Source organism: Aquarana catesbeiana, linkage group LG03, assembly GCF_042186555.1.
Source record: "Aquarana catesbeiana isolate 2022-GZ linkage group LG03, ASM4218655v1, whole genome shotgun sequence".
In the NCBI taxonomy this organism is placed as follows: Eukaryota; Metazoa; Chordata; class Amphibia; order Anura; family Ranidae; genus Aquarana; species Aquarana catesbeiana.
Genome location: NC_133326.1, coordinates 640044779 through 640057968, shown reverse-complemented (window position 1 = coordinate 640057968; position 13190 = coordinate 640044779). Strand labels below are relative to the sequence as shown.

The following is a 13190-nucleotide window of genomic DNA, read 5'->3' as shown; positions in this document are numbered from 1 at the left end:
GTGATCAAATACCACCAAAAGAAAGGTCTATTTGTGGGAACAAAATGATAAAAATTTAGTTTGGGCACAGTGTAGCATGACCGCGCAATTGTCATTCAAACTGCGACAGCACTGAAAGCTGAAAATTGGTCTGAGCAGGAAGGTGTCTAAGTGCCCTGTATTGAAGTGGTTAAGGGGGATTTTAAGTGCTTAGGTACAGTGCCTTGAAAAATTATTCACACCTTTTGAAATTTTGCACATTTTGTCATGTTACAACCACAAACGTAAATGTATTTCATTGGGATTTTACGTGATATACCAACACAAAGTGGTACATAATTGTGAAGTGGAAGGAAGCTCGTGTGAGCGTTGTTTTGACTTGTGTCCTGAGTCGAGCGGCCATTTCACCTGAAGGTGTGGAGCAGGCCTTTTTCTTTCAGCTATAAGATCTATATAAGAACTGTCTAACAGTCATTCTTTGGGCACAGTTATTATTAACAGTCCACCTTGGAAGGAATACTTATTCATTTGATTATTTCAAGCCCTAGACTTTATGTTGATTGGACAGTTTATTTATTTTTTAATTTTTTTGTATTTTCATATAGGATTTCAATTTTTTTGTTTTTTGTATGATTTGATAATATAAGGGGAATAGAATAGGCGCACCATCCACATCCTTTTCACAGCTTACACTTTCCCAGCACTTCCTCTCTGTGGTCACTGATCCTAGCACCATCTCTTCAGGACCTGCCAGCCCTCCTGGCTGCAGCAACCCCTTTCCTAGCCCTCCAGGCTAACTTTTCCCCACAGTCCTCCAGACAGACACTGCAGCACAGTCCTCCAGACTGACACTCACCAGCCCACCTGGCTGACTCTCAGGAGATCTCCCGGACGTGCTGACTTGCTCCTGTTGTCTTCTCTTTGTTCCCGTGCCTCCAGGAAGGTTTTCCTCCATGTGTTTTTGGGGGAATCTTCCAGCACCCGAGCCCCAGGCCCAATGTCACCCCCCTCCCCAGACTAGGGGGCACCCTCAAGGTCCATCGACAACCTCCTCAGCACTCCATCTCTATCTTCCACCCCCTTGCCCCTGCTGGAATAACTCATGTCTATTTATGGGGTGAGTCTGCCCTCTGCCAGCCCAGTTTGCTGGGGATTGGCCAGGGCCCCACCCAAAAATGGAACTTCTACTTTTTGGAATCCCCCTCCTCCGGTGTCGCATTTGGCACTTTTCCGGAGGGAGCAGATACCTGTCTAATACAGGTATTTGCTCTCACTTCCTGCCATAGATCACCGTAGTGATCGTGGTGACCTATGCCACTTCCGGCGCCTACTCTGCCCCCCCCCCCCCTGCTGTCTTCTGGGAGACACACAGTTCAGCTTCGGTTGCCAACATCGCGGGCTCCCTGGACAGCTAAGTGTCCATATATTAAAAGTCAGCAGCTGCAGAATTTGTAACTGCTGGCTTTTAATATTTTTTTTTTTCGATGGATCTCCGCCAGATTCACAACCCAGGCCTGGCTTTCAGCCAACCCAATTTGCCTACACTAACAGCTAACCTATATACACTTAGCATACTAGCTAGAGGGTGCTACACTAAGCACTGCACCTTAATATTCGATTTCTATACTTTGTTGCTCCTTACATACTGTATGTCTTAGCAATGGGTTTATTGCCTTAACAGTTGCTGATTTCAAAGTAGTTCCCAGCAAATTTAAAACCGTTCTTCTTTTAGGTAAGATCAAAGTATTAGTGCTCTATATTCTGTTTACAGAAAAACATATATAAAATGATCTTTTGTGCTAAGGTTTATGTGTGTTTGTTAGACTAGCACAGTAATTAAGGCATATTTGTGGGTACAAACACTGTTATATGTGTAGAGTATACAGTATCTAGCAAGTAGGCTCAGATTCTATTTAACCTAACGTTTTTATGCCACTCCCGCTGTTGGGTGACTTCTGTACATGCCAGCTGCTCACCATGGCATGCTATGCGCTTTTTGAAAAAAAAAATTGTGTGCCACTGAGTGCCCTAGGTCATTCACAATCCTAGCAATACCCGTTTTCATTTAACCCAGTGGCTTATACAAAAAAATTGCCAGCTCAGGTACGAGCTGCTGTACTAACAGTCCGATGTTAGTACAGCGACCTCCCCTGTTGTTTTATTGTGTTCTGACAGGGTGACGACCCCACCAGAACACTCTAGTCAGCGCTTATCGGGATCCAAACAGCAGACCTTTTTTGGTCATGAGCCTTTGACAGAAGCCAGCCGAACAGCTGCCTTTTGTCAGACCGGGTGCCCTACAAACGGGCCGAAAGATCGACCAGTTTCTATTGAACTGGCCAATGTCACCTCAGGGCTCAAAATTTCAAGTCCTGAGCTACTAGCCAAGCCTTAAGGGTTACTCGCCACCAGTTGCCCCACCAAACCTCTAACCTGCCTCACCCCTAATTCTGCCCCTAAACATGCCCTCATAAATTATCTAATGAAATGACCCTGTTAAATGTTTTATGCAGAAGTTACAAAAATAAATATTAATAACAACTTTATTACTGCCCATCAATGCAGCCCATCGGTGCGCATCAGTGCCCATCAGGACAGCCTATTAGTGCCGCATCATCAGTGCAGCTTATCAGCGCCCATCGGTGAAACCTCACCAGCGCCCATCAGTGCAGCTTCACCAGTGCCCATCAGTGCATCCTCCCCAGTACCCAACAATGCAGCCTCATTAGTGCAGCCTGATCAGTGCCCATCAAAGCAGCCTCACCAGTGGCCATCAATGCAGCCTCATCAGTGCTCATCAATAAAGCCTCACCAGTGCCCATCAATTCAGCCTCACCAGTGCCCATCAATGCAGCCTCACCAGTGCCCATCAATTCAGCCTCACCAGTGACCATCAATTCAGCCTCACCAGTGCCCATCAATGCAACATCACCTGTGCCCATCAATGCAGCCTCACCTGTGCCCATCAATGCAGCATCACCTGTGCTCATCAAGGCAGCCTCACCTGTGCCCATTAATGCAGCCTCACCTGTGCCCATCAATGCAGCCTTACCTGTACCCATCAATGCAGCCTTACCTGTGCCCATTAATGCAGTCTGCCCTGTGCCCATCAATGCAACCTCAACTGTGGTCATCAATGCAGCCTCATCAGTGCCCACCAATGCAGCTTCACCTGTGCCCATCAATGCAGCCTCACCTGTGCTCATCAAGGCAGCCTCACCTGTGCCCATTAATGCAGCCTCACCTGTGCCCATCAATACAACCTCACCTGTGCCCATCAATACAACTTCATCATGGCCTGTGTGTACAAGGCTTCATAAGCAATGGCCGAGGGGAGTCAGAAACCTATCTGTGGTCTGCAGAACAATCCTGCAGCTCCTGACATTTAGTTTACAGTACTTGCAGACTGTTGGGACTCAGGGCTGCCAGCACTGCCAGCGTTGGCAGAATGCGGTTGCTTGTGGAGTAAAGGGGAAGTTGTCTGGTAGAGCGTCTAGCACTGTAATGGGACAGTGTGCCTGAGTGCATGGCCTGTTTTCAGTGTGTGACTGAGTTTTTAGATGGTTCTCTGTTTTTTTGCAGCTGTTGAATTATTAAACTTAAATACCCCACTGACTTGAGGTTATTGCTGGCCCTAACACTTTGCTAAGGGTTATCATTGCTGGTCCTGAAATATGCTGGAAGCTTTAATTGCTGACCTCTGTGAAGCTTATTTTACTTCCACAACATCTTCAGCGTACCTCCATGCCCTATTTGGCCTATACAAAGAGGAAAAGTAGCACAATACATTATTATTATACACGATTTATATAGTGCTACAGTTTACGCAGCACTTTACAATGTAGAAGGGGGACAGCACACTTACAGTACAGTTCAATACAGAAGGGACAGGAGGACCCTGCTCTTAGAGCTTACATTACACTAAGGGAGGTGGGTTGATGGCTTGCATGTTGTGGTTAGAATTTTAAATTTTATACGGTGGGGTAGGGGAAGACAGTGAAGGGATTGGCAGAGAGGGGAAGCAGTCATGGATCGATTAGTGAGGTGTATTAGTTTACCAGCAGCATTCATAATAGACTGGGGGGGATAGCCTGCGTAAGGTTAGGCCATTAAGGAGAGAGTTGCAGTAGTCAAGGTGGGAAAAACATGCTATAGATTGGGAAAAATCACTCACTTTTGGCCACACCCATTTTAGCCACACCTACTTTTTGGCCACGCCCCCACACAGAAATTTCTGGCGCGCTTCGCGCGCCACGACAATTTATCCTTTTCCACTCTTATTCTGCCAAACTTTAAAACCGCAGCTATCCCTACATCCTGAACTACGGCATAGTCGACGAGCCAGGTAGGAGTCGAACCTACAATCTTCTGATCCGTAGTCAGACGCGTTATCCATTGCGCCACTGGCCCTGCACCTGCCCCTGACTCTTTGCAAAGCCTTCACAAAGGTCATTCTAGCTGCAGAAGCCAATCGGCACCATCTTAGCCATTCCTGAGTTAAACGGCTAACTTTCTGGACAATTTCAAATGGAAAGGAAAGTGCTCAGGCCTTCTCAGTTGCTGTCAAATCACTGCTTATGGCTGCTCGATTGTTGTAAAATAGCAAAGGGTAATAATGTTACAATGTCATTCTATGTAGCCGACAGGTGGTCTTGAAGCAAACCCCACCCCCTTCTAGGATGGTTGTTTCACTTTGACATAGATGGCCTCTCGAAAAGTAATGGTCCGCGCTGTCCAAGAAACACACCCCACTGGGCTTCAAAGAATCTCTTTTGACTCCCTGCTGTTACCATCAAAGGCCAGTGTTGTAGAGTTCTCATAACCCCAAGTTCGTGTTCGTTCTTGTTCCAGCGGGTGTAACATGACATGGTAGGACACCTTGGCCTGTTGACCAATCCTTTAGTGATCTGACTATGGTGTGCCACATTGTAATCTAAAGGCACTAGGATAGTATCAAGGTATCATACATCACAGCGTTGATGCTGCTTGCAAGCAGTCTTAGAGAGACTCCCTCCTCCTTGTGTGTATCTTAAGGAGGAGTCGGAAATGGCATAACCGTGACAGAGGTGGCTGTGGACATTACACTCCATCTAGCACATAAAGATGCCGTGACCCGGATTCGAACCGGGGTTGCTGCGGCCACAACGCAGAGTACTAACCACTATACGATCACGGCATTGTCGACGAGCCAGGTAGGAGTCGAACCTACAATCTTCTGATCCGTAGTCAGACGCGTTATCCATTGCGCCACTGGCCCTGCACCTGCCCCTGACTCTTTGCAAAGCCTTCACAAAGGTCATTCTAGCTGCAGAAGCCAATCGGCACCATCTTAGCCATTCCTGAGTTAAACGGCTAACTTTCTGGACAATTTCAAATGGAAAGGAAAGTGCTCAGGCCTTCTCAGTTGCTGTCAAATCACTGCTTATGGCTGCTCGATTGTTGTAAAATAGCAAAGGGTAATAATGTTACAATGTCATTCTATGTAGCCGACAGGTGGTCTTGAAGCAAACCCCACCCCCTTCTAGGATGGTTGTTTCACTTTGACATAGATGGCCTCTCGAAAAGTAATGGTCCGCGCTGTCCAAGAAACACACCCCACTGGGCTTCAAAGAATCTCTTTTGACTCCCTGCTGTTACCATCAAAGGCCAGTGTTGTAGAGTTCTCATAACCCCAAGTTCGTGTTCGTTCTTGTTCCAGCGGGTGTAACATGACATGGTAGGACACCTTGGCCTGTTGACCAATCCTTTAGTGATCTGACTATGGTGTGCCACATTGTAATCTAAAGGCACTAGGATAGTATCAAGGTATCATACATCACAGCGTTGATGCTGCTTGCAAGCAGTCTTAGAGAGACTCCCTCCTCCTTGTGTGTATCTTAAGGAGGAGTCGGAAATGGCATAACCGTGACAGAGGTGGCTGTGGACATTACACTCCATCTAGCACATAAAGATGCCGTGACCCGGATTCGAACCGGGGTTGCTGCGGCCACAACGCAGAGTACTAACCACTATACGATCACGGCATTGTCGACGAGCCAGGTAGGAGTCGAACCTACAATCTTCTGATCCGTAGTCAGACGCGTTATCCATTGCGCCACTGGCCCTGCACCTGCCCCTGACTCTTTGCAAAGCCTTCACAAAGGTCATTCTAGCTGCAGAAGCCAATCGGCACCATCTTAGCCATTCCTGAGTTAAACGGCTAACTTTCTGGACAATTTCAAATGGAAAGGAAAGTGCTCAGGCCTTCTCAGTTGCTGTCAAATCACTGCTTATGGCTGCTCGATTGTTGTAAAATAGCAAAGGGTAATAATGTTACAATGTCATTCTATGTAGCCGACAGGTGGTCTTGAAGCAAACCCCACCCCCTTCTAGGATGGTTGTTTCACTTTGACATAGATGGCCTCTCGAAAAGTAATGGTCCGCGCTGTCCAAGAAACACACCCCACTGGGCTTCAAAGAATCTCTTTTGACTCCCTGCTGTTACCATCAAAGGCCAGTGTTGTAGAGTTCTCATAACCCCAAGTTCGTGTTCGTTCTTGTTCCAGCGGGTGTAACATGACATGGTAGGACACCTTGGCCTGTTGACCAATCCTTTAGTGATCTGACTATGGTGTGCCACATTGTAATCTAAAGGCACTAGGATAGTATCAAGGTATCATACATCACAGCGTTGATGCTGCTTGCAAGCAGTCTTAGAGAGACTCCCTCCTCCTTGTGTGTATCTTAAGGAGGAGTCGGAAATGGCATAACCGTGACAGAGGTGGCTGTGGACATTACACTCCATCTAGCACATAAAGATGCCGTGACCCGGATTCGAACCGGGGTTGCTGCGGCCACAACGCAGAGTACTAACCACTATACGATCACGGCATTGTCGACGAGCCAGGTAGGAGTCGAACCTACAATCTTCTGATCCGTAGTCAGACGCGTTATCCATTGCGCCACTGGCCCTGCACCTGCCCCTGACTCTTTGCAAAGCCTTCACAAAGGTCATTCTAGCTGCAGAAGCCAATCGGCACCATCTTAGCCATTCCTGAGTTAAACGGCTAACTTTCTGGACAATTTCAAATGGAAAGGAAAGTGCTCAGGCCTTCTCAGTTGCTGTCAAATCACTGCTTATGGCTGCTCGATTGTTGTAAAATAGCAAAGGGTAATAATGTTACAATGTCATTCTATGTAGCCGACAGGTGGTCTTGAAGCAAACCCCACCCCCTTCTAGGATGGTTGTTTCACTTTGACATAGATGGCCTCTCGAAAAGTAATGGTCCGCGCTGTCCAAGAAACACACCCCACTGGGCTTCAAAGAATCTCTTTTGACTCCCTGCTGTTACCATCAAAGGCCAGTGTTGTAGAGTTCTCATAACCCCAAGTTCGTGTTCGTTCTTGTTCCAGCGGGTGTAACATGACATGGTAGGACACCTTGGCCTGTTGACCAATCCTTTAGTGATCTGACTATGGTGTGCCACATTGTAATCTAAAGGCACTAGGATAGTATCAAGGTATCATACATCACAGCGTTGATGCTGCTTGCAAGCAGTCTTAGAGAGACTCCCTCCTCCTTGTGTGTATCTTAAGGAGGAGTCGGAAATGGCATAACCGTGACAGAGGTGGCTGTGGACATTACACTCCATCTAGCACATAAAGATGCCGTGACCCGGATTCGAACCGGGGTTGCTGCGGCCACAACGCAGAGTACTAACCACTATACGATCACGGCATTGTCGACGAGCCAGGTAGGAGTCGAACCTACAATCTTCTGATCCGTAGTCAGACGCGTTATCCATTGCGCCACTGGCCCTGCACCTGCCCCTGACTCTTTGCAAAGCCTTCACAAAGGTCATTCTAGCTGCAGAAGCCAATCGGCACCATCTTAGCCATTCCTGAGTTAAACGGCTAACTTTCTGGACAATTTCAAATGGAAAGGAAAGTGCTCAGGCCTTCTCAGTTGCTGTCAAATCACTGCTTATGGCTGCTCGATTGTTGTAAAATAGCAAAGGGTAATAATGTTACAATGTCATTCTATGTAGCCGACAGGTGGTCTTGAAGCAAACCCCACCCCCTTCTAGGATGGTTGTTTCACTTTGACATAGATGGCCTCTCGAAAAGTAATGGTCCGCGCTGTCCAAGAAACACACCCCACTGGGCTTCAAAGAATCTCTTTTGACTCCCTGCTGTTACCATCAAAGGCCAGTGTTGTAGAGTTCTCATAACCCCAAGTTCGTGTTCGTTCTTGTTCCAGCGGGTGTAACATGACATGGTAGGACACCTTGGCCTGTTGACCAATCCTTTAGTGATCTGACTATGGTGTGCCACATTGTAATCTAAAGGCACTAGGATAGTATCAAGGTATCATACATCACAGCGTTGATGCTGCTTGCAAGCAGTCTTAGAGAGACTCCCTCCTCCTTGTGTGTATCTTAAGGAGGAGTCGGAAATGGCATAACCGTGACAGAGGTGGCTGTGGACATTACACTCCATCTAGCACATAAAGATGCCGTGACCCGGATTCGAACCGGGGTTGCTGCGGCCACAACGCAGAGTACTAACCACTATACGATCACGGCATTGTCGACGAGCCAGGTAGGAGTCGAACCTACAATCTTCTGATCCGTAGTCAGACGCGTTATCCATTGCGCCACTGGCCCTGCACCTGCCCCTGACTCTTTGCAAAGCCTTCACAAAGGTCATTCTAGCTGCAGAAGCCAATCGGCACCATCTTAGCCATTCCTGAGTTAAACGGCTAACTTTCTGGACAATTTCAAATGGAAAGGAAAGTGCTCAGGCCTTCTCAGTTGCTGTCAAATCACTGCTTATGGCTGCTCGATTGTTGTAAAATAGCAAAGGGTAATAATGTTACAATGTCATTCTATGTAGCCGACAGGTGGTCTTGAAGCAAACCCCACCCCCTTCTAGGATGGTTGTTTCACTTTGACATAGATGGCCTCTCGAAAAGTAATGGTCCGCGCTGTCCAAGAAACACACCCCACTGGGCTTCAAAGAATCTCTTTTGACTCCCTGCTGTTACCATCAAAGGCCAGTGTTGTAGAGTTCTCATAACCCCAAGTTCGTGTTCGTTCTTGTTCCAGCGGGTGTAACATGACATGGTAGGACACCTTGGCCTGTTGACCAATCCTTTAGTGATCTGACTATGGTGTGCCACATTGTAATCTAAAGGCACTAGGATAGTATCAAGGTATCATACATCACAGCGTTGATGCTGCTTGCAAGCAGTCTTAGAGAGACTCCCTCCTCCTTGTGTGTATCTTAAGGAGGAGTCGGAAATGGCATAACCGTGACAGAGGTGGCTGTGGACATTACACTCCATCTAGCACATAAAGATGCCGTGACCCGGATTCGAACCGGGGTTGCTGCGGCCACAACGCAGAGTACTAACCACTATACGATCACGGCATTGTCGACGAGCCAGGTAGGAGTCGAACCTACAATCTTCTGATCCGTAGTCAGACGCGTTATCCATTGCGCCACTGGCCCTGCACCTGCCCCTGACTCTTTGCAAAGCCTTCACAAAGGTCATTCTAGCTGCAGAAGCCAATCGGCACCATCTTAGCCATTCCTGAGTTAAACGGCTAACTTTCTGGACAATTTCAAATGGAAAGGAAAGTGCTCAGGCCTTCTCAGTTGCTGTCAAATCACTGCTTATGGCTGCTCGATTGTTGTAAAATAGCAAAGGGTAATAATGTTACAATGTCATTCTATGTAGCCGACAGGTGGTCTTGAAGCAAACCCCACCCCCTTCTAGGATGGTTGTTTCACTTTGACATAGATGGCCTCTCGAAAAGTAATGGTCCGCGCTGTCCAAGAAACACACCCCACTGGGCTTCAAAGAATCTCTTTTGACTCCCTGCTGTTACCATCAAAGGCCAGTGTTGTAGAGTTCTCATAACCCCAAGTTCGTGTTCGTTCTTGTTCCAGCGGGTGTAACATGACATGGTAGGACACCTTGGCCTGTTGACCAATCCTTTAGTGATCTGACTATGGTGTGCCACATTGTAATCTAAAGGCACTAGGATAGTATCAAGGTATCATACATCACAGCGTTGATGCTGCTTGCAAGCAGTCTTAGAGAGACTCCCTCCTCCTTGTGTGTATCTTAAGGAGGAGTCGGAAATGGCATAACCGTGACAGAGGTGGCTGTGGACATTACACTCCATCTAGCACATAAAGATGCCGTGACCCGGATTCGAACCGGGGTTGCTGCGGCCACAACGCAGAGTACTAACCACTATACGATCACGGCATTGTCGACGAGCCAGGTAGGAGTCGAACCTACAATCTTCTGATCCGTAGTCAGACGCGTTATCCATTGCGCCACTGGCCCTGCACCTGCCCCTGACTCTTTGCAAAGCCTTCACAAAGGTCATTCTAGCTGCAGAAGCCAATCGGCACCATCTTAGCCATTCCTGAGTTAAACGGCTAACTTTCTGGACAATTTCAAATGGAAAGGAAAGTGCTCAGGCCTTCTCAGTTGCTGTCAAATCACTGCTTATGGCTGCTCGATTGTTGTAAAATAGCAAAGGGTAATAATGTTACAATGTCATTCTATGTAGCCGACAGGTGGTCTTGAAGCAAACCCCACCCCCTTCTAGGATGGTTGTTTCACTTTGACATAGATGGCCTCTCGAAAAGTAATGGTCCGCGCTGTCCAAGAAACACACCCCACTGGGCTTCAAAGAATCTCTTTTGACTCCCTGCTGTTACCATCAAAGGCCAGTGTTGTAGAGTTCTCATAACCCCAAGTTCGTGTTCGTTCTTGTTCCAGCGGGTGTAACATGACATGGTAGGACACCTTGGCCTGTTGACCAATCCTTTAGTGATCTGACTATGGTGTGCCACATTGTAATCTAAAGGCACTAGGATAGTATCAAGGTATCATACATCACAGCGTTGATGCTGCTTGCAAGCAGTCTTAGAGAGACTCCCTCCTCCTTGTGTGTATCTTAAGGAGGAGTCGGAAATGGCATAACCGTGACAGAGGTGGCTGTGGACATTACACTCCATCTAGCACATAAAGATGCCGTGACCCGGATTCGAACCGGGGTTGCTGCGGCCACAACGCAGAGTACTAACCACTATACGATCACGGCATTGTCGACGAGCCAGGTAGGAGTCGAACCTACAATCTTCTGATCCGTAGTCAGACGCGTTATCCATTGCGCCACTGGCCCTGCACCTGCCCCTGACTCTTTGCAAAGCCTTCACAAAGGTCATTCTAGCTGCAGAAGCCAATCGGCACCATCTTAGCCATTCCTGAGTTAAACGGCTAACTTTCTGGACAATTTCAAATGGAAAGGAAAGTGCTCAGGCCTTCTCAGTTGCTGTCAAATCACTGCTTATGGCTGCTCGATTGTTGTAAAATAGCAAAGGGTAATAATGTTACAATGTCATTCTATGTAGCCGACAGGTGGTCTTGAAGCAAACCCCACCCCCTTCTAGGATGGTTGTTTCACTTTGACATAGATGGCCTCTCGAAAAGTAATGGTCCGCGCTGTCCAAGAAACACACCCCACTGGGCTTCAAAGAATCTCTTTTGACTCCCTGCTGTTACCATCAAAGGCCAGTGTTGTAGAGTTCTCATAACCCCAAGTTCGTGTTCGTTCTTGTTCCAGCGGGTGTAACATGACATGGTAGGACACCTTGGCCTGTTGACCAATCCTTTAGTGATCTGACTATGGTGTGCCACATTGTAATCTAAAGGCACTAGGATAGTATCAAGGTATCATACATCACAGCGTTGATGCTGCTTGCAAGCAGTCTTAGAGAGACTCCCTCCTCCTTGTGTGTATCTTAAGGAGGAGTCGGAAATGGCATAACCGTGACAGAGGTGGCTGTGGACATTACACTCCATCTAGCACATAAAGATGCCGTGACCCGGATTCGAACCGGGGTTGCTGCGGCCACAACGCAGAGTACTAACCACTATACGATCACGGCATTGTCGACGAGCCAGGTAGGAGTCGAACCTACAATCTTCTGATCCGTAGTCAGACGCGTTATCCATTGCGCCACTGGCCCTGCACCTGCCCCTGACTCTTTGCAAAGCCTTCACAAAGGTCATTCTAGCTGCAGAAGCCAATCGGCACCATCTTAGCCATTCCTGAGTTAAACGGCTAACTTTCTGGACAATTTCAAATGGAAAGGAAAGTGCTCAGGCCTTCTCAGTTGCTGTCAAATCACTGCTTATGGCTGCTCGATTGTTGTAAAATAGCAAAGGGTAATAATGTTACAATGTCATTCTATGTAGCCGACAGGTGGTCTTGAAGCAAACCCCACCCCCTTCTAGGATGGTTGTTTCACTTTGACATAGATGGCCTCTCGAAAAGTAATGGTCCGCGCTGTCCAAGAAACACACCCCACTGGGCTTCAAAGAATCTCTTTTGACTCCCTGCTGTTACCATCAAAGGCCAGTGTTGTAGAGTTCTCATAACCCCAAGTTCGTGTTCGTTCTTGTTCCAGCGGGTGTAACATGACATGGTAGGACACCTTGGCCTGTTGACCAATCCTTTAGTGATCTGACTATGGTGTGCCACATTGTAATCTAAAGGCACTAGGATAGTATCAAGGTATCATACATCACAGCGTTGATGCTGCTTGCAAGCAGTCTTAGAGAGACTCCCTCCTCCTTGTGTGTATCTTAAGGAGGAGTCGGAAATGGCATAACCGTGACAGAGGTGGCTGTGGACATTACACTCCATCTAGCACATAAAGATGCCGTGACCCGGATTCGAACCGGGGTTGCTGCGGCCACAACGCAGAGTACTAACCACTATACGATCACGGCATTGTCGACGAGCCAGGTAGGAGTCGAACCTACAATCTTCTGATCCGTAGTCAGACGCGTTATCCATTGCGCCACTGGCCCTGCACCTGCCCCTGACTCTTTGCAAAGCCTTCACAAAGGTCATTCTAGCTGCAGAAGCCAATCGGCACCATCTTAGCCATTCCTGAGTTAAACGGCTAACTTTCTGGACAATTTCAAATGGAAAGGAAAGTGCTCAGGCCTTCTCAGTTGCTGTCAAATCACTGCTTATGGCTGCTCGATTGTTGTAAAATAGCAAAGGGTAATAATGTTACAATGTCATTCTATGTAGCCGACAGGTGGTCTTGAAGCAAACCCCACCCCCTTCTAGGATGGTTGTTTCACTTTGACATAGATGGCCTCTCGAAAAGTAATGGTCCGCGCTGTCCAAGAA

The 13190-nt window shown here is 47.5% G+C and overlaps 21 non-coding genes across 21 annotated transcripts; all 21 read right to left on the bottom strand.

Moving 5' to 3' along the window:
• Positions 1–4316: 4316 nt before the first annotated feature.
• Positions 4317–4389, bottom strand: TRNAR-ACG (transfer RNA arginine (anticodon ACG)). Its single transcript has one exon. It is a non-coding gene; the product is annotated as a tRNA-Arg (tRNA).
• A 694-nt stretch (positions 4390–5083) lies between these two features.
• Positions 5084–5155, bottom strand: TRNAH-GUG (transfer RNA histidin (anticodon GUG)). The gene has a single exon. It is a non-coding gene; the product is annotated as a tRNA-His (tRNA).
• An 8-nt stretch (positions 5156–5163) lies between these two features.
• TRNAR-ACG (transfer RNA arginine (anticodon ACG)) lies at positions 5164–5236 on the bottom strand. Its single transcript has one exon. It is a non-coding gene; the product is annotated as a tRNA-Arg (tRNA).
• A 694-nt stretch (positions 5237–5930) lies between these two features.
• TRNAH-GUG (transfer RNA histidin (anticodon GUG)) lies at positions 5931–6002 on the bottom strand. The gene has a single exon. It is a non-coding gene; the product is annotated as a tRNA-His (tRNA).
• Positions 6003–6010: 8 nt separating this feature from the next.
• On the bottom strand, positions 6011–6083 carry TRNAR-ACG (transfer RNA arginine (anticodon ACG)). Its single transcript has one exon. It is a non-coding gene; the product is annotated as a tRNA-Arg (tRNA).
• A 694-nt stretch (positions 6084–6777) lies between these two features.
• TRNAH-GUG (transfer RNA histidin (anticodon GUG)) lies at positions 6778–6849 on the bottom strand. Its single transcript has one exon. It is a non-coding gene; the product is annotated as a tRNA-His (tRNA).
• An 8-nt stretch (positions 6850–6857) lies between these two features.
• TRNAR-ACG (transfer RNA arginine (anticodon ACG)) lies at positions 6858–6930 on the bottom strand. The gene has a single exon. It is a non-coding gene; the product is annotated as a tRNA-Arg (tRNA).
• Positions 6931–7624: 694 nt separating this feature from the next.
• Positions 7625–7696, bottom strand: TRNAH-GUG (transfer RNA histidin (anticodon GUG)). Its single transcript has one exon. It is a non-coding gene; the product is annotated as a tRNA-His (tRNA).
• An 8-nt stretch (positions 7697–7704) lies between these two features.
• On the bottom strand, positions 7705–7777 carry TRNAR-ACG (transfer RNA arginine (anticodon ACG)). Its single transcript has one exon. It is a non-coding gene; the product is annotated as a tRNA-Arg (tRNA).
• Positions 7778–8471: 694 nt separating this feature from the next.
• Positions 8472–8543, bottom strand: TRNAH-GUG (transfer RNA histidin (anticodon GUG)). The gene has a single exon. It is a non-coding gene; the product is annotated as a tRNA-His (tRNA).
• An 8-nt stretch (positions 8544–8551) lies between these two features.
• TRNAR-ACG (transfer RNA arginine (anticodon ACG)) lies at positions 8552–8624 on the bottom strand. Its single transcript has one exon. It is a non-coding gene; the product is annotated as a tRNA-Arg (tRNA).
• Positions 8625–9318: 694 nt separating this feature from the next.
• Positions 9319–9390, bottom strand: TRNAH-GUG (transfer RNA histidin (anticodon GUG)). The gene has a single exon. It is a non-coding gene; the product is annotated as a tRNA-His (tRNA).
• Positions 9391–9398: 8 nt separating this feature from the next.
• On the bottom strand, positions 9399–9471 carry TRNAR-ACG (transfer RNA arginine (anticodon ACG)). Its single transcript has one exon. It is a non-coding gene; the product is annotated as a tRNA-Arg (tRNA).
• A 694-nt stretch (positions 9472–10165) lies between these two features.
• On the bottom strand, positions 10166–10237 carry TRNAH-GUG (transfer RNA histidin (anticodon GUG)). Its single transcript has one exon. It is a non-coding gene; the product is annotated as a tRNA-His (tRNA).
• An 8-nt stretch (positions 10238–10245) lies between these two features.
• Positions 10246–10318, bottom strand: TRNAR-ACG (transfer RNA arginine (anticodon ACG)). The gene has a single exon. It is a non-coding gene; the product is annotated as a tRNA-Arg (tRNA).
• Positions 10319–11012: 694 nt separating this feature from the next.
• Positions 11013–11084, bottom strand: TRNAH-GUG (transfer RNA histidin (anticodon GUG)). The gene has a single exon. It is a non-coding gene; the product is annotated as a tRNA-His (tRNA).
• An 8-nt stretch (positions 11085–11092) lies between these two features.
• Positions 11093–11165, bottom strand: TRNAR-ACG (transfer RNA arginine (anticodon ACG)). The gene has a single exon. It is a non-coding gene; the product is annotated as a tRNA-Arg (tRNA).
• A 694-nt stretch (positions 11166–11859) lies between these two features.
• TRNAH-GUG (transfer RNA histidin (anticodon GUG)) lies at positions 11860–11931 on the bottom strand. The gene has a single exon. It is a non-coding gene; the product is annotated as a tRNA-His (tRNA).
• An 8-nt stretch (positions 11932–11939) lies between these two features.
• On the bottom strand, positions 11940–12012 carry TRNAR-ACG (transfer RNA arginine (anticodon ACG)). Its single transcript has one exon. It is a non-coding gene; the product is annotated as a tRNA-Arg (tRNA).
• Positions 12013–12706: 694 nt separating this feature from the next.
• Positions 12707–12778, bottom strand: TRNAH-GUG (transfer RNA histidin (anticodon GUG)). The gene has a single exon. It is a non-coding gene; the product is annotated as a tRNA-His (tRNA).
• An 8-nt stretch (positions 12779–12786) lies between these two features.
• On the bottom strand, positions 12787–12859 carry TRNAR-ACG (transfer RNA arginine (anticodon ACG)). The gene has a single exon. It is a non-coding gene; the product is annotated as a tRNA-Arg (tRNA).
• Positions 12860–13190: the final 331 nt, after the last annotated feature.